General features: G+C 37.9%; 1 protein-coding gene across 4 annotated transcripts in view; it reads left to right on the top strand.

Annotated features, from left to right (window-relative positions):
• Positions 1–20,714, top strand: part of LOC144822489 (large ribosomal subunit protein uL23-like) — a 150,558-nt gene that overhangs the window by 36,534 nt on the left and 93,310 nt on the right. The window lies entirely within an intron of this gene.

Here is a 20,714-nt window from a genome sequence, read left to right as displayed (position 1 = left end):
CTGTTTTACAATCTGGTAATGTTAAATATATAAATCTTTCTGTGTGTATGTCAGTACTACTTGTAAAAGAGAAATTATCGCAAATATGTTCCCATTTATAAGAAAGGCCAAATAGACTATCAATACCTACACCTTCTTCTTCCAAAACTGTAAGCATATACATAATAAATTCCTGACAATCTTGCTGAATATTCTGAGAAAATTGATTTAGTTCTGCACATATATCTAAAACATTCCTTACTTCTGAAACACTTGCTACTTCACTATTACCACTAGTACATTTTTCAAACACAGAATTTAAAGAACAAAATGTTTGCTCCTGATTTTCTCTAATCTGTTCCTGTAACCTTTTTAGGAAAAAAAACACATTAACCACTACATTTGCATAGCAGTCGACACCAGACCTATTTTCAAATTTAAATCCAATCTCTGTAGAACTAACGTTTTTCTGACTCTTATCAATGACCGTCTCATCTATTTTTTTTTTTTTTTTTTTTTTTTTTCGTTTCTCTAATACTTCACTACATTGTTTCTCATTTCTCCTTTTCTGACCAACTATACTCTTTTTAATTAAAGGATATTGAGGTAAATGTGGAGCGTATTCTCTTCTTAACCTATTCTACTCCTGTACACATTTTAAATCTGCACTGATCTTTGTCTCATCAAAATCAATTAGATAAAGCCCAGATAAAGTTCTAACTCGTGATAAAGCAACATATCCCATACCCTCTTTGAATACACTAATTCCAATATTTACCAAAGCACAATCTACACTTAAACCTTGCGATTTGTGAATAGTCACTGCATATGCCAAACAAATTGGAAATTGTTTCCGACGGACATACAAGTCTTTTACAAATTTTATTCGTAAAAATTCAATCTCATCTCTATTTGGGTAATTTACAAAACTAACAACATTACCCATTGCTCCATTCACCAGACCTCTTTCTACAAGTAAATTTCTCCGTAAAATAATCCGACAATTTAAACATACATACAGATTCTTCTCTAAACCAGCAGTTTTAGATATAGATGTCTGTAGACTATCCAATTTTAACTTTAATTTATCAGACAAAACAATAGTACTTCCTTCATACTCATTTTATCTTTTGCTTCCAGTTTCTTAATTTCTTGATTTTCCAACTTCAACATTTTCTCATTGAAAACTGAGCATTCTTTTAGAGTTGGCATCAAGCATATAACTGACTAATCTTTTACCTCTTTACTATATATTTTCTCAGGTACGTTATCTTCATTGGGAAACAACTTACATATTAATCGAGTTTGTAGAGCTTCTTTTGCATCTTCAGTTAGTCTTCCAATCCTTATCTTGAAGAATCTCTCCATATTTAGTATCCTTTGCCTGTCGCATATTTTGAATCAGTTCAGTATATTTGAAATGTGACCATATATTTACATTTCCAATACTGCCAAGGCACTTTCGGGTGTCTTCATGTGTCACAGTTTCAAATACAGATTGTCGTTTTACAGGAGTTAGTTGCAGTAGATCTCCAAAAACTATGACATGTTTTCCTCCAAATAAAACATCATAGTCAGTTTTAAGTATCTGCTGCATTCTTAAATGTACAAAAGCAAGCATTAAATTGGATACCATGCTTACCTCATCAATAATAAGTTTTATTTCTTTAAGAACTCTTGAAACTTCATAACAAGCATCTCCAGATAGCTTGTGATATTGTAATTTGTTTTCATGTTCAACTGGCAGCATTAATAAACGATATAAAGTAATACCTTTAATATTATGTGCTGCCAATCCAGTTGGAGCTGTCACAACACAAGACAATGGTGACTGAGTTTTTTGCTGTAGATATGCAGTAATTCCTTTTATAAGAAAACTTTTCCCTGTACCAGCTTCTCCACTTACATATAGTCGAATAGGTTGAAATGACATACATGAGCATTCTTTTTTCTCATGACGAAAACCATGCTCAATGTGCTCTGTCACTTCCACATATATTTGTCTTTGCTCAAGATTAAATTCCTTCTCCAATTCTTCAAAGTTTATTATATCCTCTTGAGCTTGCTCCATTGCTCTTTCCACCTCATCCATGGCAGTGGCTGCTTCATTTCGGATAATTGGTTCTCCCAGTGGATCCTGACTCAACGATGCTGAACTTTGTGTATCTTGTGAACTTTCTCTAGCAATCTCCGCTGCAATTGTTGCTTCTTGCTCTATTTCGTCCAACATTTTCAGATAATTACTAAAAGCAGGACATTCTATACTACTTTTAGATGCGTTAAAAGATTCTTCATAACTTATAAACTCTCCAAGTAGTTCCTCTTCGGTACGCCATGGTTTAAAGAGTTGCAAAAGAGCTAAATAGTAAAATTCTCTTTTGTCTGGAATTTCGCAACTCAGTTTTCGGTGATTAATCAAATGTCCTTTTGTTTGTTTCACCAGACATCCTTCCTGTCCAATTACAGCGTACATACCTTTTTCAACATTCTCTCTAACATTCCTTTTAAAAGTGTATTTTTCAAAAACTTCATACAGACAAATATTTTCTAGCAGAGTACTTCTATTTGGATAGTATGTATCCAACATATTTGTTTTCAAAATGTCTGTACTGTTTGGTTCTTTCTGTGCTAAATATTCAATTTCTTGCACAGTTTTCAAAACACGGTTTCATGTTCCTGCTAGACCTAAACTCACCCACAGGATACTTCGAGATTTCGCATAAAGACTTGCTGATGATAATCGATCACAGCATCATATGCTCCAATTTCTCGATGTGATAACATCTTCAAACTGTATGTATACAATTTCTTGCTTAGGCTCTTTTCATGAGAAATATCTTCCCACATCTCCTTCAGTTCCGTCTTTTCAGATTTTGTGATGTAAGACGTTGCATATCGAGCCACAGCAATAGAGTTGTCCGCAACATATTGTATATCCATGTTAGCATTCCACATGGACAAAATGACAGGGTTGTAGTCATTTATATATTTGGAATCTTCTCCTCTTAAATGATAAGTATTTTTGGGTGATCTTCTAGTGATGTTATGTTGCAAAGATGACATCAAATTATTCACTCTTCCTTTTGAAAGCACTGGTCGTGCAAATCCAAAACGACATTTTGTATAGAACTTATCCTTTGTTTTGAATTTTCGTAGGCAATATTTCCCACAACGATGTCTTTGAAACCGTAACACTTTTCCTCTTAAGTCTTTATCACTTGTACTGTTAGGTATGTCACAAGTAGCATATTCCTCAATAAAAGACAGTACAGTTTCATCGGAGTCTTTTCCAAATTTGGGAGCATCCTTGATCCATAGTAACATATGAATATGTGGAGCACCTCTAGCTTGATACTCTTTTTCTCCAGAAGAAATCCAAAACTTCACCAAGCGGTGGATTCTTCTTGTTTGTAAGAAACGACATCATTGCTTCAAATCGATGATTAAAATATCTGCAAACATTAACCGGATCCAACGAACATAATTCTCCTGGTGTCTTGTAGTTTATATTTACATTCGCCTCTCGAAGATATTCAAGTAAATCTTCCCAGGCGTACTCTGCACAGCTTAGAGTTACAAACCATGTTGGTGCTCCCAAGTTTCGTAGCATGCATTTTAAATCTCCATGACGGCGGTACCAATATTCATTAGTACCACGCTGACATGCCATTAAATTAATTAGATGAGAATCCAAAACACTATCTTTCTGTTGCACTTTATCCATGAAATCCTTTGCTGAAACATTATGCAGATGCACTCCACTTTTTAAGACATGGTTTACTGCATAAGAAAGACCAGATAAGTCACTCTCAAAGAGAAGATGAAACAAATATGGAATACATTGACGAAATCTGGGATCTTCTGCATATAACCTTGTAGTCCGGTACTCAGAAGCAGGAATCTGCATAGGTCGATCATCATATCGCGCACCTTCACCTGTTGGGAATAAGTGTGGGAAACAACGACCTTCCAAACTTTTTTCCCACACACTAATAGGACTTCCTTCTGCTTTTTTCATCTGAAATAACTCAATTGCATTCCCCATTGCTTCTTTGGAATGCAGTGGATGAACACTGTAATGTTCATAAATTTCTTCACTTCTGGACATGTCAACTTTTTCAATTTGTCCAATAGAGAAATCATTATTCTCTTCATCACTTACATCTTCTTGTTCTACATACACATTTTTATAGTATTTATTATTTTTAACTAAATACAACGTTGCCTTCTTCACTTTCCTAACATCCACTAAATCTTGCCAGATTTTCTTACTCTTTGTAGGTACACCATTAACTAGAATAACAAGAGGTTCCTCTTCTACATTTTCAATACCAATTGTCTCTATATTTTTTTTAAATCAAGTGGCAAATATACAACTCTACCCTTTAATCCTCTTTGTAAATCTGTAGGATTTAATTTCCCAGTCTTAGGCTCCATACGAACAATAGCCTGAAAAGGATGTACACATTGAATCAAAATAGTCTCATAAGTATTTAAATCCTTCAGTTCCGATGGAATATTTATCAACTCAAGATTATTATGAACAGCTCTAGCAGGCATTTTATTTTCATTCAATTTATTATAACAATATTTACAAATACGTTGTTCAAAACCCAACTCAATAGTTTTCTACCAGCAAATAAGTCGCAAACTCTCTCCACTGAGTATTATCTTCATCTTCACTTTTTACATATAAATCAACTAACCTAGTTTGACTTTTGTAATGAATGCGTCGACAACACACACAAGTTAAATTTGGTTTTTCACCTGCAATGACGTTAAATTTTGTTATTTCCTGTTCAAATTCTTCAGTATTAAAGTGTCCAACATTTTCGAACACATTTCCTTCTATAACTATATCAGTTTCTACATTCTCTTCATCTCGACCAAAATAACTTACCTCAATTTCTGCACAAATACTCTTCATATCTAATACACACACATGCAAAAGAGCACTATTTAACTCTTTAAGTTTAAGTGCTGGACTTTTTGCATAATACATATTTCTGACTAATTTTCTCATTTGGTATGATGCACTGCTAACATCCTAAAGTGATGAAAGACACTTTGGCATATTTTTTTGAAAGACAAGCCAAAGAATGTCCTTGCAAACCCACTTTTTCTCACTCTGCAACGATCTAATTCTTGCAACAGTACAATTTTTTTTAAAACTTCCCTTAGTGTACTTACGTATGAAATTGCGAAAGAAATCAATTGAATCCTGTCGCACACTGCAAATACTGCTACATAAACAGGAGCATGAACACGTCCCTGTAAAACTTCTCCACCTATTTCCCCTTCTGTATTTCTGACCTCAATTTTCTCTTTCTCAATAGGACAGCCATCCTTCACTTCATACGCTCGACCACTGGTGTCAACTGCATGCAACAAATCGTTACTTTGAAAGTAACTCTCTTCATTAAAAAATGGCTCAGAATTTGTAGTATGCATCCATTTACCAGAAAAGATTTTACAAAAATTAGTTCTATTTATGTGTCTCTTCCCTTTACTCTTAGCTTTTAAAACTCTGATTGCCTTATTTAGCGTATTTATTCTTTTAAGCACTAAAATAAACAATTTGTTTTCGTCTCGAACGCATCATCCACAACTTCCTCTATATATTTTTTTTTCTTATAAAAAGCAGATTTCCTTTTTGAAACTTTTTCCTTTTGTAATAAATTCATAACAACTCTTTTATGAAACATACGTTCCCTTATTTCCGCAAACTGATTTGTACGTCTTTTACTGTACATATTTTCCTCACCACTCTTTTCCAACAGTTTTCTTTTTTCGTCCATTTCTCCTTGTAGATCCTGAAAACTGTTTTTCCTTTGCAACATTATCCAATTGACTTTTCCTCTGACACAATTTTTTTTTAAATTCCTTACTGCTCTTACCAGGAGCACTCCTGTTTTTCTCCGTCCTTTGTTGCTTACGTAAATCTTGTCCCTCTTTTCTCTTCAAATGGTATGTCTTTTCATACAGCTTTCTTTTTTCATTTCTCGTCGGCATACTGATAGATGTTTCTGATATTAATGATAACCTGTTTGGAAAAAAGTTAAAAAATATTATAGACCCCTACTACCATATACCATACAAATTATAACCATTGCTTGATTTTATAACTAGAATAAAGACAAAGAAACAGTCTCTGGTCAGAGCAGGAAATCCTATAGTGAATATTGTTTCTAAATTTGTGACACTCCATATCTGTTATCCTTACACATGTATTCTATGAATGTAATTTTTGAGACCTATAAGTACTATTCTAACTTTCAAGCATTGTCGATGTTCCTAATGCTTTTTATTTTTATAACTTTAATCTTTTATCCACCTTATCACAACTTTTACTGTCATTCTTAAAAAAGAGAATACTGATTAACGGTACAACAATAATATTTCCTTTTTTTTTTTTATTTAATCAAAAATTTTATTCATTTAATAATTCATATTCCAGAATCAGTTAGCATAATTTCATCTGATATTTCATTACTATTTTGCTCTTCCAAATGCTCTTCTTCCACCATATCTAAGTATGCCCTATCAAAAGTGCTGTCCAAAAAGTCCTCATTTTCAGTTGAAATTTCATCCTCAAATACTCCTTCAATTAATTCTTCTAGGACTTCTTTTGCCATTTCCAAATTGATATTCTCATTTTTACAGTAATCTTCCATCTTTTTATTAATCTTCTTTCTCCTTTTAAAAAAATACAAAGACTAATTTATATATTTTTTATTATTAGTTAACCAATGATTACCTTGAGTAATCTTTTAACTACATACTTTCATACTTTTAAAGACATTAACTACATTGATTATTATAAGACCGTCCTCTTTATTTTTCTAAAAACAGATACTTTCATCCTAGACATTAACAGTTTCCTATTTAATTTTTTAAATTAAAATTGTGCTATAAAAACACATTTCACTGTGAAATTTGCTTTCTGTATTTCGTGCTGTAGAACTATTTATACACTTTCTAATTTTATTGTAGAGATCTATTTTCTAACTTCACCACTATAAACTGTGATTCAAACTGTATGCAAACTGAAGGAATAACTCACAACATACCAATTAAACATTCACTAAACCGATTGCTACTTCCCACAGAGGCAGTTGCTTTTACCTTTAACAGCATACTCATCATGTAAATTTCATCTAATGTAAAACATTTCATCATAGTCCTATAAAACCACAATGAGCCGCAACTCGTGGAGGCAATTATGGTGCCACGGAGACGAGGAGGGGAAGATCTTTGCTGGAGGGACCTAAAAACCAGGATACAGATAATTTGTAGTAAATACATAATTTAATTATTTAAATGAATTTTACAGTGTGCACTACATTCCAAAATGCGATGCTGTGTACACGGAATTTTTTTTGTTAATTAAAATATATACTTTCCTACATTTATCTATGTACCATATTTTAGATCTCTCTACCCTACACCTCCCCCTCCCTCCCCTACCATTACTCCCTCGATGGCGTCCGACTGACCTCATCATAATACACCTGTGCAAATGCATATAATAGAATGCAAATACATAGTACTGTCACAAAAATGCATCCGAAATGTCCATCACGCCAACAGCCATGTCATAATATACCTCTATAATTTCTCAAATTACTGTACACAAATGATACAGCATAAAGTTGAAAGATAATGATGACTTAGCAAAAATTAACCAAGGTAAACAGCAAACTCTTACAGTCAAATAGATGTACCCAAACTGTATACAAAATAACACATGAACCCGGCCCATCAAAAGATTGTAACAATTAACAATAAAACCGTATTTCAAAATACATATGTACTACAAGCATGTTCAGACATGTTGAAAGTACAAATTAAAACCCTCGTAAGAGAAGCAGTGTTAATTTTTTTTTAAAAAACATGCATATTATGATCTTTTCCAAAATAAGTTATTTTAAATTTATCAACTCACCTGTAAAAAAGGATTTTCTGTTTCTATACTCACGTTCAACCTCTGGTTGTTGCTTTTCAGCACCAAACACTCTTTAAAAAAAAAAAAAAATACACAACTGAATTTTAGTTAACATAATACACACATGTATTACACAACATACACCCATTTTACCAAATATCATGCCTACCATATACATTCCCTAATTTTCTATCCAATATATATCGTAAAGCCTAAGTTTAAGGGGCCTTATTTATGAAATCCTTGCGCCACCGGTGCGTCACTTTTTCCCATGTTAAAAGTGACGCACCAGCGGTGCAAGGCCTTCATAAATGAGGCCCAAGATGTCTTTGTGAACCACATTTATCAAATTTTTCCCCCTACAATTTTTTTTAAATCAATCATTATATACAATATAATCTACCATACATTACCAGGATACTACATGCAATATTTTTGATATGCACTACTACACAACCTTACTTTCTATATTTTTTACGTAAATACATATACAATATGTGCAGGGAGTTTTTTAACATAATGGCGCTCAACACTTTCTGAATTCCCCCAAATTGGGCATATTATCAAGGGAGTTTATCTCCACTTTTTTGCCTTCAAGTGCCAACAAAGCGAAGATAAAATTATCTCCCTATTACGTAGCTGTCGCTAACACCAGTTAGCGACAGCTAGTAGCAGATAGCAACCATCTAGTGCGCCACTTTGCATGTCAGTAATAATTATCACTAATGGGCAAGTGGGCTACCAGGTTCCTTCCCTCATGACTACTGTAAAGTAACTTCTGGCTATCCCAGAATGGACCATTCTGCCCACCTCCAATATCGCAGTCTGAAGTTAGGAGTGCTGCTGTAGAATCCTGCAACTCTTTACTCTCCCATAGGGCTACTAGCTTTTTCCACAATGAAAGTGGCAGTTGCAGGTTTTTACTGTTGGAACTTAAGAGTACATGTTCCACTCTCTAATATAAATACATTTTTACGGTCGCCTCACGTGCACTTTGGTCTGGTTTCCAAACCTTAGGGATGCCCATACAGCGAAGCATTTCTTACACTCTAAATCACAGGCCACCTGCCTCCTGAATTTATTAGTTTTACACTTGTCTCGATAAGGACAATGTGTTCAAGGTACTTATAACGACCTGCCTCCTTGTAAGTCGCTTGATGAGTAGTAATACTCTTGTGGCCAAGAGTAGAAACTGGCATGTCAACTCAATGGAGCATTGAAAACTTGAGGACTATTGAGTACCTGTGGCAGAACAATTCGAAATAGACTAAGAATTTTCTGCAGCAGAAAACCTTTCAATTTGAGAAGGTGAGATAGCCTCCTGGTAATGTATCGCCTCTGAGCAAGGGTTTGAGAATATCTTTTTGGGTCACGGTTAGCCTAAACTTTGCAGAGATTGCAAAATCAATGAGTGCTGCTAGGGGATTTTGTTTTGGTCTGGCCTATACCCGCTCTAACTAGGCAATCTTTTCAGAGTGCTTGCTGCTCAGTGTGTGAGCAACAGCAGTTTAAGCAACCACTACATCATACCAAGCAATACTTGAACAGGCTACAGTTACACACACTCAAAAATGAGCAATTGGCATAGCCAATAGGTCTCACATTTTGGAACTTTTAAGTGTGGCCATGCAGCATCTGATCCTGGGTGCTGTGCGCTGCCAAGTATTGGCGAGATATGAGGTCTAGTGCTCTCATCTGGCTTTACCTTTAATTCCTTATTCAGAGGATTTTCCACTGGTGTTTCTGTGAGGGTCATAAAGTCCAGTCCGTGCGTGCATTGTGCTGTCTTAGTCACACATTCGTCAGAGCTGGCCCCTTGGAACTTCTACGTCCTGCCGCTATGTCTGCTTTCGAGACCAGACGTAGGCAGTTCCGAGGTGCCAGCTCTTTGAGTTAGCGACAGCTAGTAGCAGATAGCAACCATCTAGTGCGCCACTTTGCATGTCAGTAATAATTATCACTAATGATATCCTAAAGTGGGCGTGGCAAGATGATAGCAACTGGAAACAGTCACTAACATCACTATCGCCTATTACCAATTTTGAAGATATTCGCGCTAAGCGTGAATATCTCCAAAAGCTAACATCTGCCCTGAGCAGTTTTTAGTCATGTTATCCAATGGGACCTAGATAACATAGCTAAGAGCATTAGCTCGGTATAGCATGAATATCGCTAACTTTTTAACAATATGCATGCATTGCAGCCGTTTTTTATACCATTTATTTAGGGCTCCCGGTTTTCCGTTTTTACGGATTTTTACATATAAATACAGACGTAAAACAAGTTTTCCTTTATCTGTATTTATATATAAAAAACGGGAAAATACTAGTTTATTTTGCTGTGCTGCCGTCTGGTGTCTTACCTTCCTTAGAGGGTTAAGAGGTGACAGCTTCCCCGGCTTCCCGTGTGCACACAGAGCTGCCAGCCGTACCCAAGTACTTCACAGGTCTTTGAAAGACCATTTATTTGTTAATGAGGCTGCTTTGTTATTTCACCCCTTTTAGAGCCCCTGCCAGAGTCAGATTAGGACGGACTTCATAGCTGCCAAGGTTTCAGATTGCACCCGTGTTTTAGAAAAAAAATGTAAAGACTGACATATGAAGATGGAGTTAACTGCATTTGGGATTGGTTAAAAGGGATTGTTCTATATACAGCCATGCGTTGATTTCTGGAACAGAAGTTTCCAAATACATTTTCCACATTGCTTTGCAGAGACCTCTAACCTGTCCCCATAGCCATTGATCAACATCGACATCGCAGTTTCATAACGAGCCCACAAGAACTGTCTAACTGTGAAAACAGTTTATGAATTGCAACGTTTAGTCAACCATACACTGTCAGCTAAAATAATTCACCATCATCCTGTGCATAAGACAACCTTATGTGTACCTTTCTGGTTTAAAAATATTATGATGTGATGTACATTTTATTTATAAATCGCACGTGTGCGGAAGCTTAAAGGCGCTGCAGCTGAACAGGCTGTAACAACTTTTTTTGTTGCTTTTTCATTTTAGTTTTGAGAAGTTTCCTGCTTTTCAGCAATGCAGGATCAGAGTGTAGCAAAGGGATGAGTATTGCAGAGATTGGAACCGATATTACACATTTTACTTATTTTACCCAGGTGACATTCTTGGCTGGCCGCACAATGCAGCAAAGATAACACAACCTCATTGAGCTCTAAACGCCTCCAATAATCACACTAACACCTTACAAATAAGATCGGGTGTCACACAGAAAATTTTGCCCTGTCAAAGGTTTTTAATGGATTCTAACAATGTCAGGATGGAGCTGAACATTTTTTTTTAAAGACTGCAACCAGAGCGGAGCGCAACTCTGGGAGACTTCTGCTTTATGGGGACCTAAGAAGAGGTGAAATACAAAAGCCCCATTAACATGCAAATGGTCTTTTAAAGAACTGTGAAGTGCTCGGGCGGCTGTGTGTGTGCCCGGGAAGCAGCCTGGGCTGACACACAGGCAGGGTGAGATGACAGAGGGAGACAGAGGGAAAGGGAGTGAGGGGAGTGCGTGAGGGAAGGGAAGTGAGGGAGGGAATGAGGGAAGGAGTGAGGCAAGGTGAGGGAGGGAGTGAGAGAAGGGGAGTGAGGGGAGGGGAGGGAGAGAAGGGGAGTGAGGGGAAGGGAGTGAGGGAGTGAGTGAGGGAAGGAGTGAGGCAAGGTGAGGGAGGGTGTGAGAGAAGGGGAGTGACGGAGGGAGTGAGGGAAGGGGAGTGAGGGGAGTGAGGGAATGGGAGGAAGGGAAGCTTACCAAAGCTGGTACTTACTTGGGCCGGGGCCAGAAGCAGAGTCCCAACTTGGAGTGTGGCGAGGACGGCTCCATTAATTACTAAAGCAGCGTCTGTCTGCAAGGCAGTGGCTGCAGGCTCATGAATTCAGCTGCGAGCCACCGCAGGCTACCATAATTCAGGGGTTTGTCAAGGCGTATCAGTGATAGGATCCCTCTAGGCTTGCGCCAGTCCAGTGAGTAGTCCCAGGCGCAGCATGACACACAGACCCAGGGCTAATGAACGCGCGCTGGGTCTGCATCAATCTCAACGGACGCTGTGGTTATTCACTGAACACAGCTCTGCACGTTTGTATCATGGGAATTCAAGCCAATAGGCTTAAATCTTTTAATCAGGAACAAAGAGTGGGGGTAAGGTTCTACCCAACAGCAATCTTCCTTTCTCCCCAAGCAGGAATCTAATGACCCAACATGACCTGTGTCCTGCCTGCCTCCAGGCCTTCGACAGAGATCACAGATTGGGGCTTATTTACAAGCTCCTCGCGTTGCATTGTCAATTTAAATAAATGTGGAAAAATACTAGCTGTAGCGTCATCTTTTGCTTGTGGCAAAAATAAATGTGGATAAATATAGGAAAAATAAATATGGATAAATACAGACGGAAATGGCAAAAAAATAAATACCATAAAACCGGGAGCCCTACATTTATTATAATTAGCTGCTGAACGTCTCTCAACATTCCATTCGGAGGAAATAAGGAAGTGTTGCCGCCATTTTGTTAATACGACTGCATATATTCTACCGAACAAACGGTGAGAACATGGAAAGAGAAAAAGGTACAGATTATCTAAGCGAGAACGTTTTCTCAGGGAGTGCACTATAGACCCTGAACGCCAGAACAACATTTTTTTTTTCTGAAAAAAGTTACGGGGTGCGCGCACTCGATCGCGCAACCCTATTTACAAGACTGTGATTTACATGCTTTATAAGTAAAATTTAATGCTGGAAATGCTGACGACACTTGAAGATCGTTTCAGATCTTTAAGTTTACTTATTTTGCCTATTTAAAATTCCAAAAATATACAGTTTATAGAATTCTCATTTGCTGTTTAACATCTGTTAACATTAGAATCAATGCAAATCAGAAAGTATTGGCCGCCATTTTGTAACTGCGAGTGAATATATTGTACTGATCAAAGGGTTAGAACATGAAAAGGACAAAAGGTACAGATTATGTAACCCAGTACGTTTTCTCAGGAAGTCCAGTATAGACCCTGAACGTGAATGAAACTTTTTTTTTCTCCGTAAAAAGTTACGTGGTGCGCGCATTGGATCGCGCACCCCTATTTACAAGACTGTGGACTATTACCTTTTCTCACAGATTATTAGCTGCACATATTAAATACACCATAATTTACTTATTTCACTAATCTTTATCAAACTTCAACTAACAGTTCCTCTAACACTGTAACAATATTCTCATACCTTAGTTTGTGAAAAAAATAAACTATTCCATACTAAATGTAACTCTCTTTAAAGGTTTTCCGTTCCGTAACTATACTACTCACCTAACATTTCATTGTGTCACTTCTCCACTAGTCATAAGTACACAGAGCCTTATTTATGAAGCCCTTGCGCCGCCGGTGTGTCACTTTTAACATAGGAAAATGTAACGCATCTATGGTGCAAACTTTTCATAAATGAGGCCCACAGTGTCTCAAATATCAATGCCGCACATAATCGTTCACATCCAGGCACTACCAATTGCATAACTTGTTTAACATGAAGCACTGTAATGTTGCATGTGTCTTCAAAGGTACACCGGTATCTCCTATAATGCCTAATTTTACCATAACACTCAGCAGTAATTATTTATTTTCAAGCAATGTTAATTGCTATGACTTTTTAATAAACGACAAGCTTTAGTCTGAAATAGTCACTCTGCAAATGTTTCTCTGTAAAAATGAACTTCACCCACCCACGCATGGGAACCTTCATGTTTGCATCTGGCCCCAAAATACGGCCTTGAACTCAAAGTTCCATCCCAAGACTTGAACAACAGCCTTATTGTCCCAAAATCAAGCTACCCGAGCATCTGTTCACAAACATATCTCATTCACTTAGCTAACACTCGCAGAAAACTGCATATCTTATTAAATAGTGACCTTCCTTTACAATTTTCTAAGGTGACTCTCATAATCTTTAACGCTCCTCCACTTCCCAGCTGCACTATTTTTTTTGCAACTACTAACCAATGGTTTGGTGCTTTTTTTTGCACCAAATCATTTAAAGGCATTCTGCTACTCTCACTCCATACTCTGATCTATGTTTCTGGACATCCTCATCTATTACCAGCAGCTGCAACCTTTGTATTCCTATTTTCGTTATTACAAAATGGAAGTCCGTCCCGCCTTCGGAAACGAGCTGGAACACTTAGAACTATTTCGCCACAGGATGCTTGACCAGTATGGCATTCTGCCACTCGCGAGTTTGAGTGCATCATATGGATTATCGTTTCGATTTACCTATTTCACCTGTGTGCAGCCTGTATTTCATTGCCTGAGCTGTGATTTCATGTGGGCCCTGGACTTATGTCTCTGCAACTCAGTACCTCCTGAAGTGAATTACAATCGTCTCATGAATCCGTTACTTGATCATGAACAACTTTGTTCCGACGGAGGGATTATGGCGTTTGCAGCGATACATGGAGTTCTGGGTCATTGGAATATATTCGCAGCGGCGCAAGATTTCTTGGCACACAGCTACATTGAAAATTCACCGAGTTCTCCTCTGATGCTACTAGAGGCTCCGGTGATTAATGACCATGTATGTTCATTTCCTCTTTTCAATTGGATGGCTGACTTGTTTTCGGATGATAACAATGACTTTCTTTTAGAAGCAGTTGCCACTTACTTTGCCTATTCAATGGAAGGATAGCTGTTCTGCAAACCATTGACATCTTGACTGTTTTTTCCCTTCCTAATTTTTCTTATTTTTTTTTTCTTATTATATTTTATATAAACTGACCTATTGGCTTTACTAACAATGCACATTGTAATTTCCTGCTGGTGTGAATTTTTTAAGTTATGTGGAGTTAATTTTTTTTTCCACACCTCCTCGATTTTGTTCAAAACATTTCATGATGCTCTAATTTCAACAAATCACTACCTTATGTTATCTTATCTGATTTAAAATATTCTCGAACCAAGGCTGCGTAAAATATGGTTAAATGTGCCCTGAGAAATGTGTATAGTTACAATGACTTTTTATATGATTTTATATGGTTTATCACCATTCTCCCTTTCTACTCCTTATTTCCGCCTCACACACATGTGCTGCTTTTAATTTATGCCTATTGAAAGATTTTTGATTCATAACTAAAAAGTTTATGATTACCCTGATATTACCCTTGCTTATCAACCTGTATGAGACATTGTGTACTGAAACCTTTCAAAAAATTATATCAATACAATAGTTGTTCTGAGTACTGATTTTCGAATGTCCCTGCACATAACATACATGCACCTCGAGCCAAATTCTCCCTTTTGGCGCGTTTTTCAATTTCTTTCACAATACCATACAACAAGCTTGTTACTGCTTCGTATGCTGAAAACTAACTGTTAATGAAGTGATGTTTAACCATTACTATTTTCATATATGATTACTGAACTTAAAATCATAACACACCTTCTTGCATGCAATATAATTAAATATATTTCATTGCGGGGCTGTACAATGTTTTTTAAACGATATTCATTTTGCTTCATACTACATTTCCATCATTTGTGTTCTATGAACTAGTAACTATACCCACTATTTTGTTTAGATTATGTTTACTTGTATTAAATAAAAAACTTTCTCTCAAAACACTGCATCATTGAATAAAAATTTGAAATATATACGTTCCCTCTTTTAACCCATATTCACAACTGAAATAATTTGTACTAAAACTGTATTCATGTGTTTCACGTAATCTCAGCTGCACTCAATTCATGTTTTCTTATGTCAACCTGAATTTTTCATACTTCAACCCGCTGGCCTGCGACGGTCAGTCAACCCTTTCTTTATGAGTTGTGAACCATAGCATCAATCGTACCTCTGGCAAAAAAAATATTTATTACTGTAACAAAACTCCGCCGCAGTTGTGCTTCACTCAGAGTATTAATCACTGCTCCCTCGCTTCCACAGAGCACAAGCTATATCCTATTTCAGTACTTATCACCCTTTCATCTCCACTATAACAACTGTGTCTGCCTGCAGAACAAACTTCCTTAGCTCAGACTGAACGCACACACACACACATACACACACTAACATAACACAAAGCAACTAATATAGAAAGCAGGAGTGAGATGAAAATGGAGTCACACTGCGGTACACAGAAACCTCTATATATATATTTGCTCTTCTACATCAATTTATAAAAGGCATATACTCCATGAACCTGTCTACAACCTCATGGTCACAATTTTTCATTTGATTGTACTGGGACACCTCTCCTTCCCACCCCACCCCCACCACTGCATCCCTCAGCCGCAAACCACACCGTAATTTTTTCTTCAAACTTAAAGTTTAAAATACCTAAAGCATTCCCACTTTTTTTCGACTATCGCATTTAATCAACTATTTTTCTCTCTACCTGCATTATCTGTACTCTACCAATTCCTTTTTTGTGATCTGTAACCAACTTTACAAATTATGTGCAAACGCTCCCAAATGTTTATTAACTTCTGTCTATTTCATTACATTTTATTTTCTATTTATTCAGTTTTCCACAAATACATTCAAAACTTTAATTCAGACTTGAAAGAAAGTGAAGAAACGGTGCACAACCCCCATTTACTTAACAGAACTTCAGCCCCTCCCCCCCTCTCACGTCTGCTGTGGAAGCCCAAGATAACACACATCTCAGATACACACAGAGCCGCACCTGAACGTTTCACATCTCTATAAAGAACCATTTCAATATTAATTAGGCCTTGCACTTGTTTTACCCATTGTAACAGCCCCTCCACCTTTACTCTATCTACTGATTACACGTTCATGTCCCCCTACAAAAAAAATCATTTTTTTTCGTCCCCCCCTCCCCCAAATTTCGTTGCAGATCCGTCTCTAAGTAACATTTAATTCATAGACCTAACAGTAGCTCATAACTTAAAAACATGACTAAACTCCACTATCCTTAATCAAATTAATTCATCGTAATTTTAAACTAATAATTACAAAGAAACAATGTTCCAAAACATTGATGTAATAAAATGGAACATTAGTTGAAAACATAAACTGTATCAAAGTCAAAAATGTGCTTCCTTAGACACAGTAACTCACATAATCAAATATAGTGATCAAACCACAGTTAACGGTACATCATAAAATAAAGTTATACACTCACCTTTACCAATGCTTTATCAGATGTAGAACAATGATAGAAGTATTATTGAGAGCTCCGTCAAACGGCTATCACTGCAACCAAAGAATAATGGCATAGATTTTCTGTCAATGCACTCATATATGTCTCTTCAACCAATCATATTTGTTCCCGCACAATTTCATATTTAAATTAACATTTCAGTTGGTTATCCTTTTAATATTTTCAAAGTCACATAACGGTCACCCTTCACCTTCTCTGGCTGTTACCATGGTAACAGCTCAATCTGCACCTGGCTGAAGGCACAGGTCAAAAGTTCATATCTCAACGTTCTAAATCCAAGCAAAATGGATAATTTCCCTCCAAACACACCTGCCTATCCACTCTTGTTTTACATTTCTTTTTTTTCCACGACCAATAGAAGATTTGTTTGTAATAAAACTATAACATACAGCGTAGTCTTCAATCTTGAAGTATATCAATTAACCAATCATGGTCAGTTTTTCATTAACACCAATCCTCACACACTTTTTTTATCGTGACTTTCACCATCTACTTGCCATTCCACTTCCAGAACCCATCAGAGTACTACTGCATCTACCTTGAAAATGAAGGTTTGGCTTGTAGGACACAGTTATATTCACTGGAGTGAAAAATATGCTGCACACAGACTAATTTCTAACCTCGACTTACCAAATGTGCATATTACGTGGATTGGCCAAAGAGGATTAAGATGTCACCAATTGATACCATTGGTGAAAACTTTTACGCATCTCCCTGAACCTAACCTGATAATTGTGCACTGTGGTGGGAATGATCTAGGCACATTAACAGGTGTAGGTTTAGAAATGCTTCTAAAAGACACCTTTCGTCAATTGATGTCACTTTTTCCTCGAACTGTCTTGGTGTATTCAAATATATGCCAAAGACAAAAATGGAATTGGTCCAATGAACGTTGTCCACAGATTGAGAAAGCAAGGAAACATGTAAATAAATCTGTTTCTGCTTTCCTCAGAGAATATAACATGGGTTCTATATACAACAACCTACGTTTCAACATGGAAGGCATCTATCGGAGAGATGGTGTTCATTTCACGGATGAGGGAAATAGAATTTTCCTCTGTAACATGAGACTCTGCATCGGAACTTACTTATAAGTTCAGCAAAAATTCAATTAACACAAGGGCTCTTTTAAGAGCCACCTTAGATCTAAACACTCAAACTTGTAATTTATCGCCATCTTTCTTTGTTTTTTGATCGCCGTGCGCGACCGAGTGCGCGCACCTCGTAACTTATTTGCGAAAAAGCTACTTTTAGACTTTCGTCATCCTTAAACCCCTCAAGAAACCTACGAAATCAAACACTCTCCACCCTGCTCCCTTTCCATTCTCACCACTATAGTGTTTCACTGTCTTGTAAATAGGGGTGCGCGACCGAATGCATGCACCCCGCAAATGTTTTCTAAAAAAAAAAATGGTCTTTTCGCGTTCAGGGTCCATACTGTACCCCCTTAGAAAACCTACCCAGCCAGACAATCTCTACCTTCTCCCCTTTCCATTTACTAACCCTTTGTTCTGTATTATATATTCACTCGCACTAACAAAATGGCGGACAACACTTCCTGATTTCCTCCGAATCGAATGTTGACAGACGTTAAACAGCAAATCACAATGCCGCTCGCGCACACCCGCATAGGTGCGCGCACCCATGCGCGCTTATAGATATATAACTGATTTCAACTTTAATTTTCTCAGCCACTACTGAACGGATTTACACCATTTAAACAAAAGTGTGATCTGCGACCCACATTCTACCTTTCTACCAAATTTCTTATAAATCCATTCAGCCGTTCGAGCTGTAGCCGTGTCTAAACGTCCTATGGAAAATAACATGGGGAAAACACGTTTTGGGACCTCCCTTTTATCTCAGCCCCCACTTCACCAATCCCCCCAAAACTTTCACAGAATGAGCGCAGCGGACCGAGCCATCTTCTTTGAGAAATTCGCAAACATTCGTCCACCAGGGCCAAAGTTATTCCCAATAGAATGTTGCGGATTTCCAATGGAAACTAGGTCCTAACTATAACTACCTACTGGCGACCGCCAGTAGGTATTATATATATATATATATATATATATATATATATATATATATATATATATATATATATTATGATGTGTGTGTGTCGAATTAAGGATTTAAAATAGCTGAATAAACCAATGTTAACAATAGAAGAAATGCTTAGGGGGAAAGTGCGTAGGTTGTATGTGTAAAATGTTTACAGAGGACTTGAGATAACATGAGTTTTTTTTGCTTTCACCTCTATAATTGTTGTTTAGGAAGTATTCATTTGGGGTGATAAGTGGCAAATATCTCTCTCGTTGACACTTGTGGCTCCTGTGGGATGGGCTCATTTATTAGGTGTGGTCTGTTTCGAAAGGAATGGGGGATTCTTCAAGGGCAGGGGCAGGCCTTTAACTTCCTAATCCCGGCCGTGATGTATAATAAATGTGTAAATGGGCTGGCGCCAGCGGATGCTACTTGGCCAGGGCAGGCACAGTGCGTCATCGAGTCTTGTGGAGCTGCTGCTGGAGGTACAGAGGATATATATGACAATTACTACTAAATTCAAAGGCAGGGGCCGGACAGGGCCTTTAACATTAAGACCGGCCGGCCTGGCCCTCTTGTGATAATGTGTGTACAGCATCGGCGACCGCTACTAGCCCAAGCAGCTGGCCAGGAACAGAACAGTGCATCATCGAATGGAGCCGGCACTACCCCGGTGCACGACACCACGCCTGCACTGACTGGGCATGTCGCATGTGGCATGATATCTGACTGTCTGCTACAATACTCACAGTTACACTCGTCGTTGTCGGCCGGGGCTGCGGGGCACTTTATTAACTGATAGGCGGCCTGGTGGTGGTGCTTCCTGCCCTCAACGTGGTCGGAGTGGCTGTAAGTAACTTGTGGGGTACGGGTGTGCCAGAGCGTGGCAAGCGGAAAGAAAACCGCGCGCAACCAAAACTGACCCAATCAATGCATGACTCCCGCCCAGTACTGCTCCTGAGTCCCTCCCACCACCACAACAGTCCTGAACTAGGGGCCGTGCCCGCCCCACGCCGCCATGATAACTTTGAGTATCATTATGATGATTGATTAATGCAGCCAGCAATTGCTTTGCTCCGGTCCTCCAGCTCTCATTCACACTGACTGACTCAACCGAAGCACATTGGGACTCCGGAGAACCAGAACAACACTCTGCGCCAACTCCGAGTCACTGAGTCATCATATATGACGACGTGCAGTTGTGCAGATGCGTGTAGACTCGGTCCTGAAAAGAAAGTGCCGGTGTTAAGCACCGGCACAAATTAAGCACAGCTCAGCCCTATAGGGGAAAGAATTTCGATCCTTTAAAGTCCTATCGTAACCACTGTAAGAAGTTGGGACACTTAACTGTAGACAAGTCTTACCCTGACATCAAGGCCCCTAGTTCAACTAGTACAGCTACTCCTGGGGTAGCAAGTCTACAGATGGGATCGACAGTCTGCCCAGAGCAAATCAGGATGCACACTGAAGCAGTTCTAGTTTCAGAGGGGGAGGTTGAGTTTGCCACTGGAACTGTGTGACCACCCAACTTAAAGAAATACCTTCAGTATCAATGGAACTAGAATAGAAGCT

This window comes from Lissotriton helveticus, chromosome 3_1, assembly GCF_964261635.1.
Source record: "Lissotriton helveticus chromosome 3_1, aLisHel1.1, whole genome shotgun sequence".
Classification (NCBI taxonomy): Eukaryota; Metazoa; Chordata; class Amphibia; order Caudata; family Salamandridae; genus Lissotriton; species Lissotriton helveticus.
The sequence above is the reverse complement of the archived record's forward strand: the minus strand, read 5'-3'. Positions and strand labels throughout refer to the sequence as shown.